This window comes from Marmota flaviventris, chromosome 6 (assembly GCF_047511675.1).
Source record: "Marmota flaviventris isolate mMarFla1 chromosome 6, mMarFla1.hap1, whole genome shotgun sequence".
In the NCBI taxonomy this organism is placed as follows: Eukaryota; Metazoa; Chordata; class Mammalia; order Rodentia; family Sciuridae; genus Marmota; species Marmota flaviventris.
The window spans coordinates 113,283,198-113,304,126 of NC_092503.1; the positions used below are offsets into that span (position 1 = coordinate 113,283,198).

The 20,929-nt window shown below is 55.0% G+C and overlaps 1 protein-coding gene across 1 annotated transcript in view; it reads left to right on the forward strand.

Moving 5' to 3' along the window:
* The first annotated feature begins 3,366 nt into the window (after positions 1–3,366).
* The window catches only part of Lrfn2 (leucine rich repeat and fibronectin type III domain containing 2), a 163,714-nt gene continuing 146,151 nt past the window's right edge, over positions 3,367–20,929 (forward strand). Inside the window, exon 1 of the mRNA XM_027943485.3 lies at positions 3,367–3,432. The gene's annotated coding sequence lies outside the window, so the exon portion shown is untranslated. The remainder of the gene's footprint in view (positions 3,433–20,929) is intronic.

Sequence of the window (20,929 nt, forward strand, 5' to 3'; positions counted from 1 at the left end):
GAGTTTTAGAGTCATATTGAAGGATGGAGAGTGACCTTGGCGTGCAGCCTGGAACCCAAGGCATTCTCTACCCCACGGAGACAGTAAGAGGGTGAGCGGAAACATCCTTAGGCTCCTGCTGGGCGCTCTCTGGGAAATCATTTATCGACCCTGCACTTCAGTGCCTTGACTCTAAAACCGAAACAAAGAAGTGTGTTCAAAGAGCCTTCAAAATGATCATACCCTTAACACAGTGATTCCACTTCAGGGGGTCTTGGCTGATTAAAGAAACAAGAATGTGGGCAAAGACTTAAATACAAAGATGTTCATCTCAGGGTTATTAGAAGAGTGAAAATGGGGGAGAATCCAAATGCCCATCATCAGAATGACTTCTGTGTGACATCCCTGTCTCATACAGAAACATGGTATTACCTAGTAGCAAGCCCTGGTTCACTGTTGTGGTTAGTGACCAGAGCAAGCAGCCAGGTGCCATGTTAGTGTCCATACCCCACCCTCTGGGCTTGCTCAAGGGAACAAGAAATCTACCATCACTCACCTTTCCATGATCCAAATGTGGATTATTTTCTGGGGATTTTCCATGCTATCTGCCCTATGGCGGCTGCACTGGTTTTCTGTTGGCCTCCTAAGATGCATCTGGGCCCCCATCCATATGCCGAGGTTGCTCCAGGGTCATCAGAACTGGAAAGGCTCTTACAAAGCACATATCCAAACCCTTTAAGGGGAAGGAACTTGTCACATCACCCCTTCTTCCGAAACCATGGCAAGCTTCCTAGCCACCTGATTCCTAGCCCGTGCTCAGCAGAGCCAGTCTCTGAATTACCCCTGATCCAGGGTCTGACTCTTCAAAAATATCCACATTTCCTTCTCTGACCAGGGAAAACTTTCTGATAGGGTATGAGGGTTTATTCCGGAGCAGGGATTGGGCCATCTTTCCTGTGTCCCGCCCCTTCTCATTTTTTTTTTTTAACCTTTCCCAGAACAGTTCCATTTTTGCTCTGGTGGCTGCCTGGTTGTATTTCTGCCACTCCATTCTGGTCCTCTTAAGGATGACTGTGGAGCATGCAAGTATCCTAACTTGCTGCCCCCACTCTTGGGGGAATTCAGAGACTTGAGCTGGGACTGCAGTTCCTATCTCCATTCCTTTCCCCTCCCCCAGGGAGACTCCACCTCTATAGTGGAGTTTAGAAGGGAGGAAAACACCCTCTCCCATTCTCACCTCTCCCTCCTTTTCCCTTTCCCCTTCCTCCTCCCTTCAACATGCCCTCCAGCTTCTCCCTGGACCTCCTACTCAACTCCCCCTTCCTTCTCCCTTCCCTTCCTATTTTTATTTTCTTCCTCTATTCCCCACCTTTCCTGTGCCTCACTTTGCCTGAGTTAGCTTCCTTCTCCCCAGGGCCAGCCCACCTTGCTACACCTTGTGCTTCTTCCTGGCCACACCTTTCTCCCCACCCCAGGCTCTCCAGAATCCTGGCAGGGAAGGTTTGTCTTCAAGGGTCTGTAGCCTGCCCGTGTGGCAGCTTTCCTGGGTACTCAGTGCTTGGTAATTAGCTGCGTGGGCTTCTGCATCTATGCACCCTCCCATGTGCCTAGACAGGAGACTGTGTCTAAGGTTACACATTAATCCAGCTGAGCCAGTGCTGTGCTGCAGAGACTCATCCACATGCCACATGTGCCTCCCTGTGGGTAACTGGGACAGGTGCATGGGATGTTGGCCACCAGTAGAGAAGAAATGGATGTTGACATTCTCCCTGCCCCTGGAGCATGAGTAGGACTTGACAACGGATCTCCTTCAATGGGAAAGGTGCACTTCCTGGGAACCCAGGAAGGCAGAGCCCAGTCCTGCATTCCCCAGGAACTGGCTGTTATTATCCCAGTGGGCAGAGGGGGTAATCAAAGATGAAGAGACCCTGGCCACACCCCGGCCTTTTGATTCCAAACCCACCATCTGCTTTGAGTAGGGACGCCACTATCTACCACGTGCCTTGGGCAAGTCGCGTTGTTCTTCTGAGTCTTTTTCCTCCTTATGTCAAATGGGGTTGCTGAGAAGATCAAACAAGCTAAGAGTTGTAAAGATTCGCGATCCTGTTAAACACCACGGGTTCTTGTAATATTCACGGAAAGTCGAAGTGAGTGTGCATGCACCAGGCGCTGATTTTTCGCAGGTCTCTCGCTAGGGTGCGGACTCAGAGCCGGGCTCCAGGGCTGGGTGGGCGCGATCCTCCCAGCCCCCAACCTCGGCTCCTGGCCGGCGCGGTCGGGTTTTCCTCCGGCAGGCGGCGGGCTGACGGCTGCACAGCGCGAGCCGCACGTGAGGCGGCAGCACCGGCGCCGGCTGCAGCAGCGCAGCCTTGGCCGCCCGGGTCGCCTTGCGCAGGGGCTGCCCGCGTCACCCGGCCGCCGAGCCCGCCCTCCGGGTTCCGGGTCTAGCCGCCCACCAGTCGGTCTCTTCCTTGGGCTGCGGCCCCAGGCCAGTCCCTCCTGTTCCTGCGGGTCCCGCCAGTTGTCTTCACCATTCCTGCGCCAACCCGGCCAGGACCGTGAATCCCTAGGGTTTCCTTGGCCGTGTCGGTCCGTGCGGAAGTGGGTGCTCTCCGCGGCTGGCCGGGCGGTGGGCAGGGAGGCTGGCTCCCGGCTCCTGCAGCTCCGCCGGCCGCCACTGGGGGCTGCCTAGCCGGCGATCCCGGCGGGGACGGAGCGCACGGCCGCCGGGCTCCTGGGCGCCTTCGGCCGGTAGGCTTTCTCCGCTGCTGGCCCTGCGCTGCCTCCGCAGCCCGCCCAGCTCCCTTCCGGATCTGTGCGTGTGATCGTTCTGTGGGAGAGAGACAGTGTGTGTGTGTGTGTGTGTGTGTGTGTGTGTGTGTGTGAGCGCTAGAGAGACTGAGTACGCGCGTGTGCGTGCACGCGTGGGGGGGCAGTGTGCTTGCGGGGAGTGCGGGGGAGTGTGTTTGTGTGTGTGCGTGTGGGTGTGAGTGCCTGGCTCCTTCTCGCTGACACACACACACACTGTCACACACACACACACCCCGGCAGGCTCGTCTGAACTTGAAGACACCCCACATTCCATGATGCCCGAGGTTCCTGGGAATGCCTGGGGTTCTTGGATCCGGAAAATCCTACGGGCATCTTCCTAGGAAGGAATTCTGTTTTCTTTCCTTTTTTTTTTTTTTCCTTAAACCTGGAAGAGAAGAGAACAAGTTGTGCTCCCCCCACCCTTCTTCTTGCTAAATGCCATGGATATAACTGAATAAGCCGCTCAGGGCTCTCCCCGCGCGGACGTCGGAGGCCACCATCTGCCTGCATTCGCCGGAGCCGGAGGTTTAGCTCGAGCCTGTCTCGGGCGGGGAAGGATGCGTGGCCGAGCCGGGGAGCCCGAGCGCCCCGCGGAGCCGGCCTCGGAGCCTCCCAGCCGAGGGTAGATGCTGCCTTGCCCAGGTGAGTGGTCGCCGCCGCCGCGTCTCCGTATCCGGGGTGTTCGCGCGAGCTCAGCGCGGGGCTGAACGCACCCGAGGGAACGGGGAACTTTGCATCCTTTTCTTTTTCACTTGAGGACTCCCCTCATCCTGGATCCTCGTGCGGGCACCCCCTTCTCTTTTTACCCATCCTTATCGCGAGAGGTTTCCTTTCCTTTCTTGTTTTTCGATTGTGGGGGTGAAACTGCCGGGGAGCGAGGAGAGTGGGTCGGTGTGAAGCCGGGAGCGGGTGGGAGAGACCGGGAGCCGCGGGCAAACGGAACCGTTGGAAGCAGCAGGAGAACTTTGCCACCAGACCACTCTGTTGCATCTCCGCACATGCGAGGCCTGGAGAGAGCCATTGCTGGGGTCTGGGTGGGGGCGCGGGGACTCCGGAGCTTGGTGACTGGGTAGGGTGCAGTAGATCCAAGTGCTGAGGGGTTGATGCAGTGCCGATCGCAGATCCAGGGGAGAAAGGCATGGCTGCAGTTTGGGGAGGCAGGTAGGGCAAGCACAGGGACCCTATTCTGGCTTCGGTCGAATGCAGAGAGATGGGGGATCGTGCATGTGCAGCTTGGGGCATCAGAGTGGCATGATGAAGCAATATGGAAACTGGCATTAGCCATGCCGGGGTTGGTAGGTCTGACTCCCACCCAGCCCTGCCCTGGTTCTAAGGTTGGCTTGGGCAGGGAAGAGGAAGAGCCCTGGAAAGCACCAAGGAGGTAGACTGTGTCTTGCTCTGCACAGACCTTGGAGGGAGTGTCTTGCCCATCTTCCCATCAGCCCAGTACAAAGGACAGAGGCAGAGAGTTCCTAGGAGAACAGCCTGAAAGCCGAAGAGAGGTAGAGAGAGGAGGGAGCCTGAGCAGAGACCGCAGAGGGACTGAGCCAGACCAATCCAAGTGCATCCAGAGACAGGGGCAGACAGACAGACAGACAGACCTGCAGGGAGAGGGCGCTTGTCTGAGCCTATACTCTGAGCTGGAGTTACTAGCAAGGCTGTAGATAGATGCTGACCCTCTGCCCTGCCCATCATGAAGAGTGTGTGTGTGTGTGTGTGTGTGTGTGTGTGTCAGAGAGACAGAGAGAGAGAGAGAAAGAGAGGGAGGTTGTAGCTGTGGGCTAGATGGTCTGATTGGCTTTGTGGGGCTTGGGGACCGGGCTGCTTCAGGAAACTGACCCCCGCTGCTAGGGAGGACCAAAGCTGGGGAGAGAACCGAAAAGCTCCTAGGGACCAAGGCGAGAGGTTCTTGATGGGCTCCTGTATTTGGGTGGGGGCCAATTTGGAACTTGTCGGGAGCCAGCCCAGGCAGGAATGATGGGTGAACTGGGAGCAAGTGAACTGAGTCTTGGGGCTGTGCCCTGGGCTGGTCACCACCCCCTGCCAGAGCTATATCCAGTAACATAGCGCAGCCTAGACTTGCTCCTGGGGTCAGTCTGTCTGGGCCTGCAGGGGTCAGGGTCTGCAGGGAGGTTGGGAAGCTCCTAAAGGCCGGTGCTTGGAGCCATCCGTCACCAAGCATCAAGACAGCTGCCGGCCCTTCTGCTGATGCTGGAATGTTGTCTTTCCCTTGTGTGTGGGGCTGGGAGTGCAGAGTTCCTTCCACCTCTCCTCCAGGCTGCCTCCCCTGGTTCTTCTCAGGCCCCTGCCCAGCCCTTAATTTAGAGTTTCTGGTCTAATTCCTGCCCAAGGATGTAATTACTTATCTCCGGGTCCTCACCCTGGGGAATGCAAACAGCAAACTTGGCAGTTCTGCTCCAGCCTCTGGCGGTGCTTCTCCGGAGGTGGGCTCCCAGCTGCCTCTCTGGCTGGCAGGACTGGGTGGGTGCCTGCCGGTGGCTGGAGGGAAGCTGGGGCTCAGGCTCCCTTCTCTGAAGTGCCAGTTCTTTCCCCAGGTCCAGAAATGTGAGAAGGCCAGGAGTCTGGTTCCAAGGGAGGGTGAGCAGGGAGCTAGGAAGGCCAGGCTGAGGAGAAGAAGGAGATGGATGGGATGGGAAATGCGGATGGTGTGGGGCAGGGCTACTGGAGAGCGGGCAGCTTCCTGACCTCTCAGGCCCTGGTTTACTAAAGGGGGAACCTCTTTTCTTATCCGTGCGTCAGCTCCAAAGTAAAATCAAGGATTCAGGGTTCTGGCCTCCAAGTGCCAGCTTGCCAAGCCTCTGCAGCCTGCTGGGTGGAGCAGGTCTGCTCTTTTGTTATCACTGGGGGGCGTGTAGAGAGGCCTCCAAGCTCCTGGCCAGACGGCTGTCTACCCCAGAGGCAGTTGAGAGGTGAAGTTGGAATTAGAATTGTTTTCAGAAAGTTCCCAGTCCTAAGGTGGAGCTGAGCACAATGGTTGACATCAAGGAAGTCACACTCTGATGGTGGACGTTGCTAAACTGAAAACAGAGACATCAAACACAAAACCCCCTGCACTAGCTACGTGCACTTGGATCTAAACAAGAACTACTACAACAATTTGGGTGTTTTGTGATTTTTCTTTGGCAGAGATGGAGTTTAGTACACAACTTACTGGAATGACTAGTTTTATCATATCATGGAACAAAACTTAAATATAAAGGGTCTGGGTTCAAATCCTGACTCTGCCTCATCTTTGGTAGCACTTGAGCTTCTGGGTTGTCATCTGGTGCAATGAAACAGTGGCATGTGCCCTGCAGATGTGTTATGGCCAGATGTTTTCCTGGCCACACCCCTTCTCAGAGATGAGGGAATTTTCGTGGTGGGGGTGATTGGGAGATGGGGAGAGGCCTTCAGAGAGATGGTGGATATTGCCCCTGCCCAGGGAGCTGCCAGGAGGATTCAGTGCCATTGCTCATGAGCTCATCGTGAAGACTCCAGGAAGGCCTCCAGAAAACTTGAGAATTGATAGCAGGGAAGTAAATTTCCCCTCTGGGGCTCAGGCACCTGCTTCTCCCCCTGTCTTTGATCACTTTGGAGTTTCATAAGAGTCATTTGTTACCCTTCCCTGTCTGGGGTTTGAAATATCCTTGAGGACTGGCCTCTACCCTCTCTTAGTTCTGTCTCCCTGTCCTCCAGGGCTGACCTCACAGAAAAAGTAGGCATCAGGCCTGGTCAAGGGAATGGACCCAGTTCTCCTGGGGTCTGGGAAGGGCTTGTTATTGTCCAGCCTGCAGAGCTGGACACATTCAAGACTGGGAGATGGCTCAGACCCAGATATGTATTTAGCAGATGTGCCCACAGGCCAACTAGAACAGGGGAGAAGGTTGTCTAATCTTAAGAGACAGGCCTGGAAAAAAAGGTATTTTCCAGGGATCAGGTCTAAAGGTAGCATGGGGGAGGGTATCCATGTCTAGCCTGCTCAGGATGAGGGTCATCAGGAGGGTGTCTCTGGAGGAGATAAGGGTTACAGGAGCAGCAACAGCCCATCAAAGCTACCTGAAGGCAGGTTTTATTTTCTCTTAAATTCTTAGAGGTCAACAAGAATTTGGGGGCATTTCAGAGATGGGGCACTGAAAAAGTAGGATGAATATTCTGAGAAATTTCTTAGGCCATCAGCCTCTTTGGTTTCTTGATCACTTATTATGTGCCAGACAGTGCTAAGGGCTCTTCATTAGTATCTCAGGGAAGGTTCATGATCCTGTAAGATCGTCTGTTATTAATTCCACTTTACAGATGAGAAAACTGAGGTTAGAGAAGTTGGGTACCTGCTGGGTAGCTAATAAGTGACAGAGTTGGCATGCAGTTCCCATGTCCTCCTGACTTCAAAGCCTACCCTCTTAACTACTCTACACCACGTCCCCCCACGCTGTGGTGAGGAAGGGTGGGCACCATGGGTGGGCACTTCTACACTGCTGCTGGCCTGGTGAGAAGGTGACTTTGGAGCTTCTCCTTCCTGACCTAACTCATCCTTCCTCTCGGGTTTAAAAACACTCGTCACACCTGAGTGCCGCTCCTCTGAGCCGTGAGCAGGAGGATGGTGGGAGCAGTGGACTTCCACCTGTCAGGGCAGCCGACTCTGCCTCCTGGGTGAAGGCGGGAGGCCAACCCTGTCCTCCGAAGCCTGGTTTCCCTTGCGAGGCTCACCCGCCCCCCACCCCAGGGTTGTAAGGACCAGGCAGAGAGTGTGAACGCACTTCATAAGCAAGTCCCTTAGCGCACTTGGGTCATGTCTGTGACTCCTTCCTCATTGAGACTAAGTCAGCAAAATGTCAAAGGTAGAGACTCCCTGGCCTGGGCGTCAAAGGTGAGCCTTGTGAATGGGTTTAACACTGGACTATGGTTGGCCAGTAAGATCACAGGCCAGGCAGGTAGGCACTGTGCCTGTGGCCAAAGAGTGGTGACGGTCCTACACAGGAGGGACTGCGTGCTCCAGAGAGTTGCGGGGTTGGCGGCAGGCAGCTAGCAAAGGACATGATGGCGCGCGCTTCACTGACTTCTGAAATCAGGCAGCTGTCACTGAAGGAAAAGGGCACAGGCGTGAGCAGAGGGCATCTTCCTTGGGCCAGCGTTTCTCCATCATTTTTTCATTATTGCTCCCTGGAAGGAGGCTGCTTCCTGATAATGCCTCCCAGGAGATCTTAGCGCCACAGAGAGACTGGATAGCTCTTTCTTTCTTTTTTATTTTGGTACCTGGGGATTGAACTCAGGGGCACTCGACCACTAGCCCCATCCCCAGCCCTATTTTGTATTTTATTTAGAGATAGGCTCTCACTGAGTTGTTCAGTACCTCGATGTTGCTGAGGCTGGTCTTGAACTTTCGATCCTCCTGACTCAGCCTCCTGAGCTGCTGGGATTACAGGTGTGCACCACCTTACTGGCTTGGATATCTCTTTCTATGTTGTACGTTTATCTGTTTTTTGCACATCAAAAGATGTGTTTTTTTTTTTTTTTTTGCCTCCTCACCAAAACCAAAATTTTGCCCCGTTGGGGGTGATATTGCCCCCACTGAGACTGCATGCCTTAGGGCCAACAGGAAAAGAGATGGATTAATGCACAGGGAGAACCCAGGAGGTGACCTGAGGGCAGATTCCCTGATTCCTTACTATCTCAAGTGTGGATAGGAGCCTCAGCCTCACCTGGGAGCAGGTCAGGGATGCAAAAACCCCACCCCAGACCTCCCGAGTAGGCATCTCCATTTCAGATGGAAGCGGGTGGGGAGGCCAGGTTGGATGCACTGCCCCAGAACTCAAGGCTAGTCTTTGATCAGAAGGTCAAAGGAAAAGAGGTGAGAAGCCAAAGACCAGAAGTAACTCTGTCTTGGGTCACCTGGCTCCTTAAACTATTGAGTCCAAATGCACGAGGAAAGCTTACGGGACGACATGGTCTACAGGTGCCCTGATGTATCTGACCATGCTTTTTTCTGGATCCTCTCCTGGCCCTGTAAGTGAAGGCTGTGTAGAGGATTGTGGGGGGGCTCCACGGAGACCCAGGCTTGCGGCCTTGCTTCTAAGCAATGGAAGGCAACGCATTCTTAATTTGGACAGATCTGGGTCTGCTTCCTTGAATCTCCCCACGGATCAAGGGCAGCCTGAGGGACAGATTGGAACGGTAGAGACGAGACATAAGTGTTAAACTGTGTCAAAGAGGATTAAGGGACAAGACTGTTTCCTGTAATTTATCAGCCTTCTTGGGATGGCCTGTGGTACAGCCTGGGCCTCCCTGGTGGCTGTCCTACTTTGAAACACAGGAGGTTGCCCAGTTCCAAAGTTGGACTCTTCAGTATGTTTATGGCGGGCATGTCCCAAATGAATTCACCCCCCCCGCAGGGCCCCCCTGGAGTTGAGGACACAAGACACAGACGCAGAAAGCTGAGGGCCCCTCTCCCTCCACACGTCTCTTCCTCTCTCCTTCCCAGAGGGAGCAGTCTTTCCATCTTGCCTTAATCAACTTCTTGGGGATGCAAAATCCCGTCCCCCTTCCCCAGGACCCGTCCTGTTCCTTTTCTCCAGAGCCACACAGCGCCCTGCCCCCCAGCTCGGCCCTCTTTACTCCCTGGGAAGGAAGCTGGGGGTTGGGGGTATTTACCCCAGTCCCCAGTGAGGGTTGTGTGTCTGTGGAGGCTCCGGCTTCAGAACAGTTGTCAGGAGGTCTCCTTGTTCTGTGCTCTGGTCCCCAAAATGTGTGACACGCTGTCACTCAGCCTGTAGGATCTGGAGAAACTGGGAAGTGATCTAGACTCAGGCTGTGGCTTGGATCTTGAGGATCTGGGGATGCCTACGATGAGGTTAAAACATGGCTGACTTTCTGAACCCCTGGAGACCCTTAGACATGACCCCATAGGCAGCAGGACAAGGCTCTATCATCCTAAAAAGGCATCAAAAATTCCCAGATGGGCAAAGTTGAACCCTTAATTCAACATCCCCTGTAGTGAAGCCATGATTATACCCAGAAAGGTCCTGGGTTAGAAGGGAGAGGATGATGGTGACCTGGGGTCATAGAGGTAAAAGGTTAAAGGTCTTCTACAGGTCAAAGCCCTGAGGGCTGGTCATAGAGTATCTCTGGGTTACGGGGACCCTGGAAAGAGTTCTTCCGGCTCTGCTGGGCATTAACGAGTGACACTGCCATCCCCTTTCCCTTCCCATGCCCACTGGTAGAGCAGGGTCTGCCACTCTCCAGTTCAGACCCTGGTCCTGTGATTCGTGAGTTTACAGGCCAGCCTCAGAGCAGAGACATCGCTGAGCTGCCTGCGCCCTGGGGGGACTCTGCCAGGGTCCTGTGGCCTGCTTCTCATCCTCTTCTGCAGACACCACTGACCTGGCACTGCCCTCTGCTTCAAGCCCCAACTGCTCTGTGACCACACTCCTCGCCAGGGTCCAGTTCTAAATGTGCAGGACCCAGGGCTGCAGTCTGAATGGGAGTATCTCCCGCCTCCCCCACTCCTGCACATGTGTGTGCAAATGCAAACTCAAACACACACACACCCATGGCTCTACACACATCCATATGCCCACAGTCACATACATCCACAACACAAGCACATACACAGACACACCCCAACATACACTCACATATATAAGCAGACATACCTGCACATGCATAGACGCACCTCCACATACCCTCGCACACACACACACACACACACACTCCCATTGTCCACTGTCTCTACTTCTCCATCAAAGACCTGGCTGCATGTTGTCCGGCCCCCCTGAGGTGCTGTCCATTCTACCAAGAGCACGTCTGCCATCCACAGCCCTGAGCCGCTCAGTAGGACAGGGGTTCTTCTCTCTGTGGATAAGGAATCTGGCTCAGATTTGAGTGAGGCCAGGTAGCAGCAGGGCCAGGATGAGAACCCAGACCTCTGGTCCCGTCCCAGAGATTGCTCCGTCACTCCAGAGCCCAGGCACTCTCCGCTCTGCAGAACGACTGTGGGAAACGGGAAGGGCGTATTCTGTCCCTGGTTAGTGATGGGAGACTGGGTGCCACATTGGGGTGGTGGAGCTGGCCCTGGAGCCTTCTATGCTTCTTGGCCAGGACACGTGTGCTTTCTTAATCTTGCTTGGTTGTCTGTCCTTCCTTCCTTCCTTCCTTCCTTCCTTCCTTCCTTCCTTCCTTCCTTCCCTCCTTCCTCTCAGGCTGCTGGGAGCTTCTATTCGTGTCAAATTCCAGCAGCTGGGAAATGCCACCCTAGGTCAGCCCCAGACACTCACTCACTCCAGCCCCAGTCCTGACTGGTGTTCACTGGGGAGTGCAGAGAGCACTGGCCACCTCTGTCCTTGGGGTCAGGTCAGGCTTTCTTGTTGCTGCTCCTTAGGGATCCAGCTCTGCTCCTCGTGCACAGGCTGTTTTTCATGGTCTCAGCCTGACCCCCTCTTGAGGCCTGCATTGTGATGCCTGCTAGGGGAGTTGGGGTTCCCTTACTGGCCCGGAAGGGCGTCTTCCACTTCTTCACACTTTAAGGTCCAGGGAGCCTGACAGTCCAAGATGTGGTAGTCAAGCCCTTCTGTGACTTGGTGGCCACAGGTGCTCCCCTGTTCAGGCTAACTCTCCAAGCATTTATTGAATGCCTACTATGTGCCCCCAGCAGGTCAGATGCCACCAAGCTGAATCATCTCCCCAGCTCATGCAGCCTTAGTCTCTTTGGTGATCGGATTTATCTTCTGCATTTTTATAGTCCTGTCTATGGAGGGACTTGTCTGAGTTGGTGGTGAAGGTTTCCGATTTTCACTGGTTTCTGGTAACTTCCCCCATCTGCATGCTTATGAGTCCTGTGTGTGCGTGTGTTTATTTTCTCAGATCAGCCAGAGGTCACACATGATTAACTGCTTGATGTAAAGCTGATGGTGGTGGTGGTGGTGGTGGTGGTGGTGATGTGGGTGATGGTGGTAATGATGCCGATGGTGCTGCCGATGGTGTTCTGGCAAAGACCACTAAGAGACAGACTCCCAACCTGCTTTTCCAGATCCCTCCCCCGACCCCAACACTAATCTGACATCTGACCCTCTCACCCAGATAGAAACTGAAGGGATGAAGAGATTGGGGCCGTTGTCCCAATGTAGGGGCAGCTGTCCCCAAAGGAACCATTTAATCTTCCTCCTGGCTTGGGTACTTACGTCATAAGGACTGAGCTGGGGAAGGCGGGCGAGGAGAGACCTTAGAATAGACATGAAGCCTGGACTCCGTGTCTGCAGTCACGGCTTCTAAGCAGTGACCAACGAGGGCCATTGTACTTGGGGCAAGAATCCAGATGTGGGACCTCTGGCCAGAGGCTGGGCTTGTAGTCCCAGAGTAATTGCAAATGGTCACGCAGGTTCCTTGTACTGGAGAGGTCTTCATGTGACGATGGCAGGCCTTCCCTTGTCCTTGGGAAATTTGTATCTAATAACAAAGATGGGACAGACACACATGGCATCTTATTAGGGAACACGAAGGCGCCAAAATATGTGGAGACAGCATCCTTCTGGGGGCATGTGTGTCATGGCCCCCCCCCCCATTGCTAGGGCCACCATTGTGTCCTCTCTCCCTGGTGATGTGAGTGTGCACAGCTTGCTGTCTCTTGGTTTCTTCATCTGCAAAATGGGGATGATCACAGTTCTCATAAGGCTGCCAGAGAGTTAAATGAGTGACTGTCTGGAAAGCGCTTGGCACATGCCTGCCCCTGCTGAGCGCTGAGTGTGGCCCAGCAGCAGCCACAGTGGGAGCAGTAGTATGCTGTGCTCCTAAGCATGGAGGGGACCACGGTGCGCTCACTGAGGTACCCAGCAGCTGGGGAGGTTCCCAGGTGTGCTGTGATCTCATCTGCCCTGTCCACCAATCCTACCAGGCAGACCAGACAGACATGATGATTCTGTTTGAGGGGAGACTGAGGCACAGGGGTTATCATGGGTGTCTCCATCGTAGTTTATGACCACACTGTTCAGCTGAGGACTTACAGGAGTTTGGGAGCAGAGGACATCAGGCAGCGATGGCTGATGGGGTCAGAACTGGACTGGAACAAGAAGGCCCAGTGTGGGAGGAAGTCCACACCCCTCTTCAGGCCTGGTCAGGGTCTGCATGGCATGGAGAGGAGAGGAGAGGCTGTTGCGTCTACATAGCATGGCCCCTCGGGGGTGGGATTTGGTGGCAGGGCCACAGGACAGGCATATTTGGAGCCTTTGGAAACTGTCATAAATGCCCTGGGAGGGGCTATGATAATGGCACCATGTCCTGGAGCTGTTGAAGGTGTATTGGGTGGGGTAGAGGTGGGGGAAGAAGGGCAGGAGCAGGGTCAGAGGGAGGAGGCTGGACGGTGGGTCTCTGTTAGGGAAGGAGCCATGGTGGTTCAGTCTGGCCTGGAAGCTGCTTCCCTGGGGGCAGGATTCCTGCCCCCCTCCCCCAGCTCCCTGGCCCCAGGGGATTGAAGGAGCATCTGGGGCAAGGAAATGGCCTTGGTCCTTGAACCCATTCACCCTGCAGAAGGACTGAGGACCCCCCCCCCCCCCCCGGGGTGGGGGGGTGAACCAGACCAGAGGAGGGATGCTTGTGGGCTGGAGTTTCAGGACCTCCTGGGAAGATGGGTGCAGGGGTCAGTGTCCAGGGAGGGATTTAGGGCAGTGGTGGGGCTGTGACCACAGAAATTGAAGGGGGTGGGCAGTGAAAGCCAGAATGGGACCCCGCTGGCGCACAGGACACCCAGCCACTCCAGACTGCTGGGACCTGAGCCCCAACTCGGGCTCCTTCTCTGGGGTAGCCATCTGGGCCCCAAGCACACTTCCTGGACGCTGTGATCAGCCTGTCCTGTCAATCTCAGGCCATGTAAATACGGCATCTAATTAGGGAGGCGCGGCAGGTACCGCAGCTTCTGAATTAAAAAAAAAAAAAAAAAAGATCCCAACCCCAGGAGGGGAGAGGGAGACAGCAATGAATCAGAGTCAGCGGCAGGAGAGGCTGGCAGGTGGCTGGCCAGGCTGGGGCGTGAGTTATCTGGGGCCCGGCCACCCTGCCGGGCTGCCGCTCTGCAGCGGGGCTGATATTTACTGTATATTGGTTTTTAAATTACAGAACCACATCGATTCCCGCTCGCCCGGTGCAGCCCTCATGCTCGGCCCGTCTCGCTCGCCCTTTCTCTGCCGCGATCCCTTCTGCCATCCGTCTTGTCCCTCTCTGGATGCAGGCGTTAATGCAGGGCATTATCTCCCCTTGCATCGCGGCTGTGGCAGCCTGTTTACACTGCGTTGTATTTATTAGGGTTCATATTCCATTCCTGCCTTTCCCGGCCCGCGGCACTTTCTACATCATAAAGCTCTTCATACAACCCTGCTTATCTCCTCTGGATCCCACGACCATGAGGAAGTAGGGCATGCGGACCTGGCTCCATTTAAACATGAGGACACCCGCACTCAGAGAGGCTAATGGAATGACCAGGTCATGCTCGGATTATATGATATTGTACCATAATAAGGATGGCTCTGGGTGTCGAATGCTAATGGTGAGCCCAGCTCTGTTCCCCTGTAAGCTTTCTGCACTCATCCTTAGCCTCACATTAATTCCGTGTGCTGAGTCCTCTTCTTAGTTCATTTCACAGGGGAGGAAGTGGAGGCCCAGAGTGGTTAAGGAGCTTGCCTAAGGTCACACAGCTAGGAAGAGGGCAGAACTTGAATTCAAACCCCAGTTTGAATGGGCTCTTTAGCCCATATTCTTAAGGGGGGTTCATGCTTCTGATCCTGAGTCCTGCTGGGGTGGGAGGGTGCAGAGGGGTGGATCGACTTCACAGAATGACAAAGAGGCTTCCTGTTCTGCAACACCTTTCCATTGCAGGGGAGTCTCATTACACCTAGGGAACATCCTGGAGAACCTAGTAGCATCAGGAAATGCCTTCAAAGCTAAGGGCTGCCCTGCTCTGACCCCAATATCCTCAGGTGCCTGGGGTCCCAAAGGTTGCCATTTTGCCCTGCAGCAGGAGCAGAGGGCAAATGCAGACTAGTGGTGTGGGGTCCTGATGGGTGGTGCAGGGACTGCCCTTCCCTTTCCTCCTGTGCCAGGGAAGGCTGCTGTCCTGACACCCTGCCCCTGCCCCCCCAAGGGTCTCTTGGGACTGTTTTCTGCAGTATCCTTGACCTTTGGGTTTGGGCTGTAATGGAGGCAAAGCTGCCTAGGGTTCAGGCTCATCCTCAAGCTGAGCCCAGGTCCCAGGGCACACAGCCCGAGGGCAACTGCCCGCTGCCAGCCTGCCTGGGTCTCCTGCGTCTGAGCAGAGGTTCACAGGGGGTCTGCACATCTGGGCTTTGGTGGGCTTTGGGTTCCCTGGGTGACTCCCTGCCCCACTCCTCTCCACTCTGCCCTGCTAATGGGGCCCTTAGCAAGGTAGGTGTGAAGGACAAAGTGACCCTCCCGTGGGTTCAGGGTCTCCAGCTGTGCTGGACACTAGCTAGGGAGATGACTCAGAGGGTCAGGCGCTTGCTGTTTTATGTTCCCCTCTACTGCTGTTGAGCACTAGCTGTGCAGGAGGTCGGGCAGCCTGGACGAAACCTCAGCGGTTCCACTGAGGAGCTGTGTGATCTGGGGCAAGTCACGTATCTCCCAAGCCTCAGTTTCCCTTTCTGTACAAGGGGGCTAATCCCAGCCCCGCTCCCAAGGGTGGTCGTGAGCAAAGCACAAGCACCGGCTACAGAGCGCCCCGCACCTCTCATCTTGTCCCCGCCTGCCTTTGCCCAGTAGATGCAGATGTGGGGACCGGAGCTCCACGGAGCAGTGACACTCCTCCAGGAGCTGTCGTGGGCTCCTGGAATCGGGGGATTCCAGAGGCAGAACTCTTTCCAATTTGAAAATGAGGAAACTCCCAGGCCAACTGGGATGAGTTGGCCACCCCGTCCAGGTCACACAGCAAACGTGGCTGAGCTGGGATTGAACCCACTGGTCTGATGCCCGCTGCCCTTGCAGAGTGCTCATCTAAAGTGGCAGACTTTAGATCCTATTTTATGTCAGTCTCACCAAAACTTTGTGAATTAGGCCTTCTTATCCAATGAAACCAGAGGAAACCAAGACCCAGAGAGGTAAAGTAATGTGCTCAGGGTCACACAGCCAGGAAGTGGCTGGGTTGGGGTTGGGGCCCTATCTGGAAGCAGCGCCCCAACTCCTGACCCCTCTGCCATGACTCCCAACCTATCTTTTCCAAATTTTCTGACGTGTGCATGGTCTCATTTCTTCATCCCCGTGGCCTGGGGAGTAGTCAGGGCAGGTACTTTTAACGCCGTATCAAGAGCAGAAAACTGAAGCTCAGAAAAGCCAGGTTTCTTAGCAAAAGTCACACTGCTTATGGGGGCAGGGCAGGACTGGGTTTCCTGGGGGTTCTCATCTGGCACTTCTCAGTGTTGTTTCCTTGGGTGATAACAGCGTAGGAGGCCTCCAGCCCACTATGGTGGTGCTCAGACTGATATGTAAGTGTGAGGTCCTCACAGGGCCAGATATCTAGTGAGTGGGGGGGACTTAGGCTCCTGTTTCATTTGATGTCGTTGTCATTATCATATCCTTCCCCACAGGTAGAGGAGGCATCTCTGCCTGCCTGCTGGCCGCACATCTGCTGACAATAGGTGCCCACAGGGCTCCACACCGGGGTTCTCGGTGGACGTCCAGCTCCTCCTCCCACCAGCTGGGGACTGAATGCAGAACAGGCTGCATCTCCCTGGACAGGCAGCAAAGACACTATTAATGCCAGGCTTGCTTCTAAGGCAACTAAATAAAAGAGCTGGGAAGGACAGTGACAAGAGTCTATAAATTCTGAATGATGTTCTGTAAAGTGGCCTGGGCCCTAGGGCCCATAAAAACCCAGACAGCCTGCAGGGTGGGGGTGATTTATGAGCCCCTTCCTCTGCTGTGGGGTCACCTGCCCATCAAGCCTCCCCCTTTCTCAGGAGCCTTTTCTTTTTTAACTTCCACACTTCAAAGTTCTTAGCATTTCATGAGGCTCTTCTAGTCACTTATAAGCATGGGCCACTCCCCCTTTAACAGATGGGGAAACTGAGTCACGGAGTGGGTTTGTGAATTGGATAGTGACCCCAGCTCCTTGACACTGGCCTAGGAAGTTCCCACCAACATTCAGGTTCATTAAGCACGTCCTACATGCCACGTGCTGTTCTGAACACTCTATACCTATAAGCTCATCCACTCCCCATGACTCCTAGGGCACCTGTTATCAGCCCATCACAGGAGCGATCGACGGTCTTCCAGTGAGGAAGCTGGCAGAGAGGTTAAGTAACCTGCTTAGGACCCCATAGCTGGGTTGTGGCAGAGCCAGGGTATGACCCCACCTACTCAACCACTGTGCTGCTGCTCTCCCTGGAGGGCTGGCCGGGGTCCTCTTCCCGGGAGCCAGCGGGCCCTTCTGTTCCGGGTACTCTGTGCCCTGAGCCACTGTAGCACCTCCACAGAAAATCAGCCTCCAGGAGCAGCCAGGTCAGGCCCGGGTAGTGAGGGTCTGCTGGGAAGTGCCTTGAGAGAGCACAGCGCAGGGAGTCTGGAAACCCCATGCCCCACCCAGCCTGGCCACCAAACAGCCATGTGACCTGGGGCCCTGCAGGAAGCCTCTTCCCCTTTGCCTAGATCCTCCTGATTTAGATGCCAATGGGACATCACATGGCTTTGAGCCCACCTGGTGGTAGTGAGGAAGGCAGAGGGTGGGCCACAGAGGCTCTGATGCCAGACCTGGCCCTCCCCCCTCCTGAGAAGCCCAGAGGAGCAGCCGGGGCCTGCTAAATACCTGGGCTATTTAAAACATCCTGCAGTGCCTGGAATCCCGGGGTTCTGCTATTTCCGGCGGCCCTGGGCCCTGGCTCCCTCCCTCCATGCGCCTTGTCTGATGGGGTTTGCTGGGGATGGGCCCGCTGGGCAGGTCATCTGCAGTTGATCTGCAGTTCCACACTCCTTTCCCATCAGGGGTGTGTGTTGGGGGGTGTTCAGCGCGGGCAGGAGAGGGTGCCACATCCTGTTCTGCTGGCCAAGATCCCTGAAGTCCCAGATCTATTGGGGAGAGGACCCAATCAACCCAGCCCACCGGGATCCACTGGACCCACCTACAGCGGGCAGCTGGTACTGCTCAACTGCTGGGTGACCAAGGCCAGTTAGTCAGTCCCTGCCCTCAAAGTGCTCCCACTCCGGTGGGGAGGCGAAGAGATAAACAGGCCATTAAAATGCACTATGGCGGGAGGCACCTGGAGGGCTTCCAGGAGGAACCTCCCGAATGGCCCCGCCTCCCCCGAATGGCCCCGCCTCCCCCGAATGGCCCCGCCTCCCCCGAATGGCCCCGCCTCCCCCGAATGGCCCCGCCTCCCCCGAATGGCCCCGCCTCCCCCGAATGGCCCCGCCTCCCCCGAATGGCCCCGCCTCCCCCGAATGGCCCCGCCCCCTCCTCCTGTAGAACAATGCGCATGCGCACTGCACAGGGAAGGGGGCGGTTTAAAACCCTCTCCAGGTGGTCTACAAGGCCTCTCCCTGTCCACTTCTTTATGTCCCCTGCGCTTAGCCCCATCTCCTCGCCCGGACTTTGAGAGCTCCTAGGATAATTCTTGCTCTTTCCTGCCTCTGGGCCTTTGTGTTCTCTGGGCCTCTCTCTGGAATCCCATGACTCCCCTCTGCTCGACTAGAATCTTCCCACCTTTCAGATGTCAGCTTAGATGCCCGGTCTTCAGAAGTTGGCCCCTTTGCTGCTCTCGGGCTGGCATTCCCTTCTACCCCCCATTTCCCTTTCCACATTCTGTTTGCTTACTTGCTTTTTGTTTCTCTTTGCAGCCTGTGAGTATTGTAAGACAGGAATGGGGAAGAGGCGGGGTGGTACAAAGCACAAACTGTGGTGCTCAAAATGCCTGTGTGCAGGTCCCCCTGCACCACTCACCAGCTGTGTGACTCAGAGGAAGTTGCTTTACCTTTCTGTGTCCCAGTTTCTTCATGTGTAGAAAGGGAAAAATAATAGTACCTGCCCCACAGAGGTGTGGTTTGGGTTACACAAGTTAATATATGTAAAGTACTTAGCAGAGTGTCTGGCATATGGCAAGTGCTCAATAAATATTAGCTATCATTATTATTTTTATATCCAGTGCTTAGAATAGTGCCCGACTCAATAAATATTTGATGATTGGTTGAGACACCTGGGCTGAATCTTCAAGGGAGTAGGATGGAGTTGGTTAGAGAGAGAACTGTGTTTCTCAGCCCTGGTGACACATTGAAATCACCTGGGGGAGGGGACTTTAAAACGGAGGCCCAAACACTGCCTGGAGAGTCTGATTTAATTGGCCTGGACGTTGCCTGGCCATGGGAGTTTCAAAGTGTCCCTGGGATTCTGATTCCATATGCAGAACCTCAAGAATGTCACCTAGTTAGAAAGGCCTTGCCAGAGGAAGGGGGACCTGAGAGGAGGAGCAGGGAGCTGAGTGGCCTCTTGGGAAGGCAAGGCCCTGCCAAGGAGGGCCCTGTGTGCCCAGCCAAGGAGCTTAGTTTTGGTGGGAAGTCAGTGGGGCGGGCAAGGCCTTTAAGCCCAGATTGACAGCAGGTTGCAGGTCTGCAGCTGAGTGGAGGATGAGCCAGGGACCAGAGTGTAGGAGCCCTTCCACTGGAGCCACAGTGGTTTAGGGACAGGCTTGTCCAGGGAAGGCGACTTGTAGGTCCCCTGCTCCACCCTCCTTGGTGTGTCTGAACGGTGGAAGCTGGGCAGGGCAGCCTTCTCCCTGTCCCCAGCTGCAGTTCCAAACTGTGACCCTCTGGGCTGATGGAACCCTGTCTCATCCTGATCTGAGTGTTCTGTGTGGTTTTGAATCCCTGAGTCTCCATGAAAATTCCCTAGTCCACAGCCCCTTGCCCTGAGCTGGATGTGTGTGCCCGGAAATCCCTCCTGGACCAGCTTCCTCATTTAGAGGGCCCTCCTGGCTCAAAGCTGATGCCTCCAATGGGCCAGCTCTCCCGGGTTCCAGTCTGGTCCAGCCTTGAAGCTGTTGGCACCCACCCTCCAGGGCTTCTGGCTCAGCAGCAGCTTAAATCTTTTCTCAGCCTGACACCTGGATCCTGGGTGCAGTCACACTTCCTGACTCCCAGCTCCCTGGCTACCATGTAGTTCCCCTCTAACAGTTTGTGCATCCTCCTGCAGGGGGGTGTGGTCCCAGAGCTGACTTTGAGTGGCAAAGTGAGCTCTTGACAAAGTGCTCTGTGTCCTTCTGAAGGAACAGCACTATCTGCCACCCCTTGGAGGCAGTGTCATCGGGCACTCCAGGTTGGCTTTGTCATTTGCTAGCTGTGTGATCTTGGGCAAGTCATCTGTCCGCCCTGTGCCTTAGTTTCCTTATCTGTAAGAATGTGTGAAAGCTCAGAGGGTCACCCAATTCAAAGGATACCCTAGGCTTTAGTTGAACTCTGTGTTTCCTGGTATCAGAGAAGGACTTGAGACAGGGCAGGAAGCAGAGCATGTGCAGCATCCTGATCTGGTGAGGAGGACCCAACCACCTTCCCCCCACATAAATACCTTTCTTGCCCCTTGCACACTCAGGAACATGGGCTGCTGTGGGTGGGAGCAGGGATGCATGTTTGTCTCTGTGTTCAGAAAAGCCACAAGACCCAAGGTCCGAGGCCACCTCACAGTTGCCCAGGCACAGAGCGGGATTTGTGGTACACGGGGCCCAACTTAGTCCTGGCATGTCTTAACCTCACTGCGGGAGGACAGGCCAGCCCAGTCTAAGGTCTCCACTCGCATTAGTAATCTGCACATATTTCTCTTATGAGAGGGACAGTCAGTAAATTGCTGTCAACCAGCAAAGGCACAATCCAATTTATAAGAAAGACAAGAAACAAGGGAGGGACAGCTACCAACAGTGAACCTCGTTTTCACATTTCTGGGGCATAAGCGGGTCCTTGGTGAATCTGGGCGTTACTGCTCTTCAGCAGACCATACAGGACTCAAAGGATAGAATGTCCATTGTGGATTTTCCAGAGGGACCTGAAGAGTTGGCTCTGGGGTCGAGTCCTCGTGGAGTGCCTGCCCTGCCACCTCACCAGCACCTCCACGTTGACTGGGCCAGGTCTGCACCTTCCTCCCTCGGATTTCCTCAAGGTGGGGCTGCTGGGG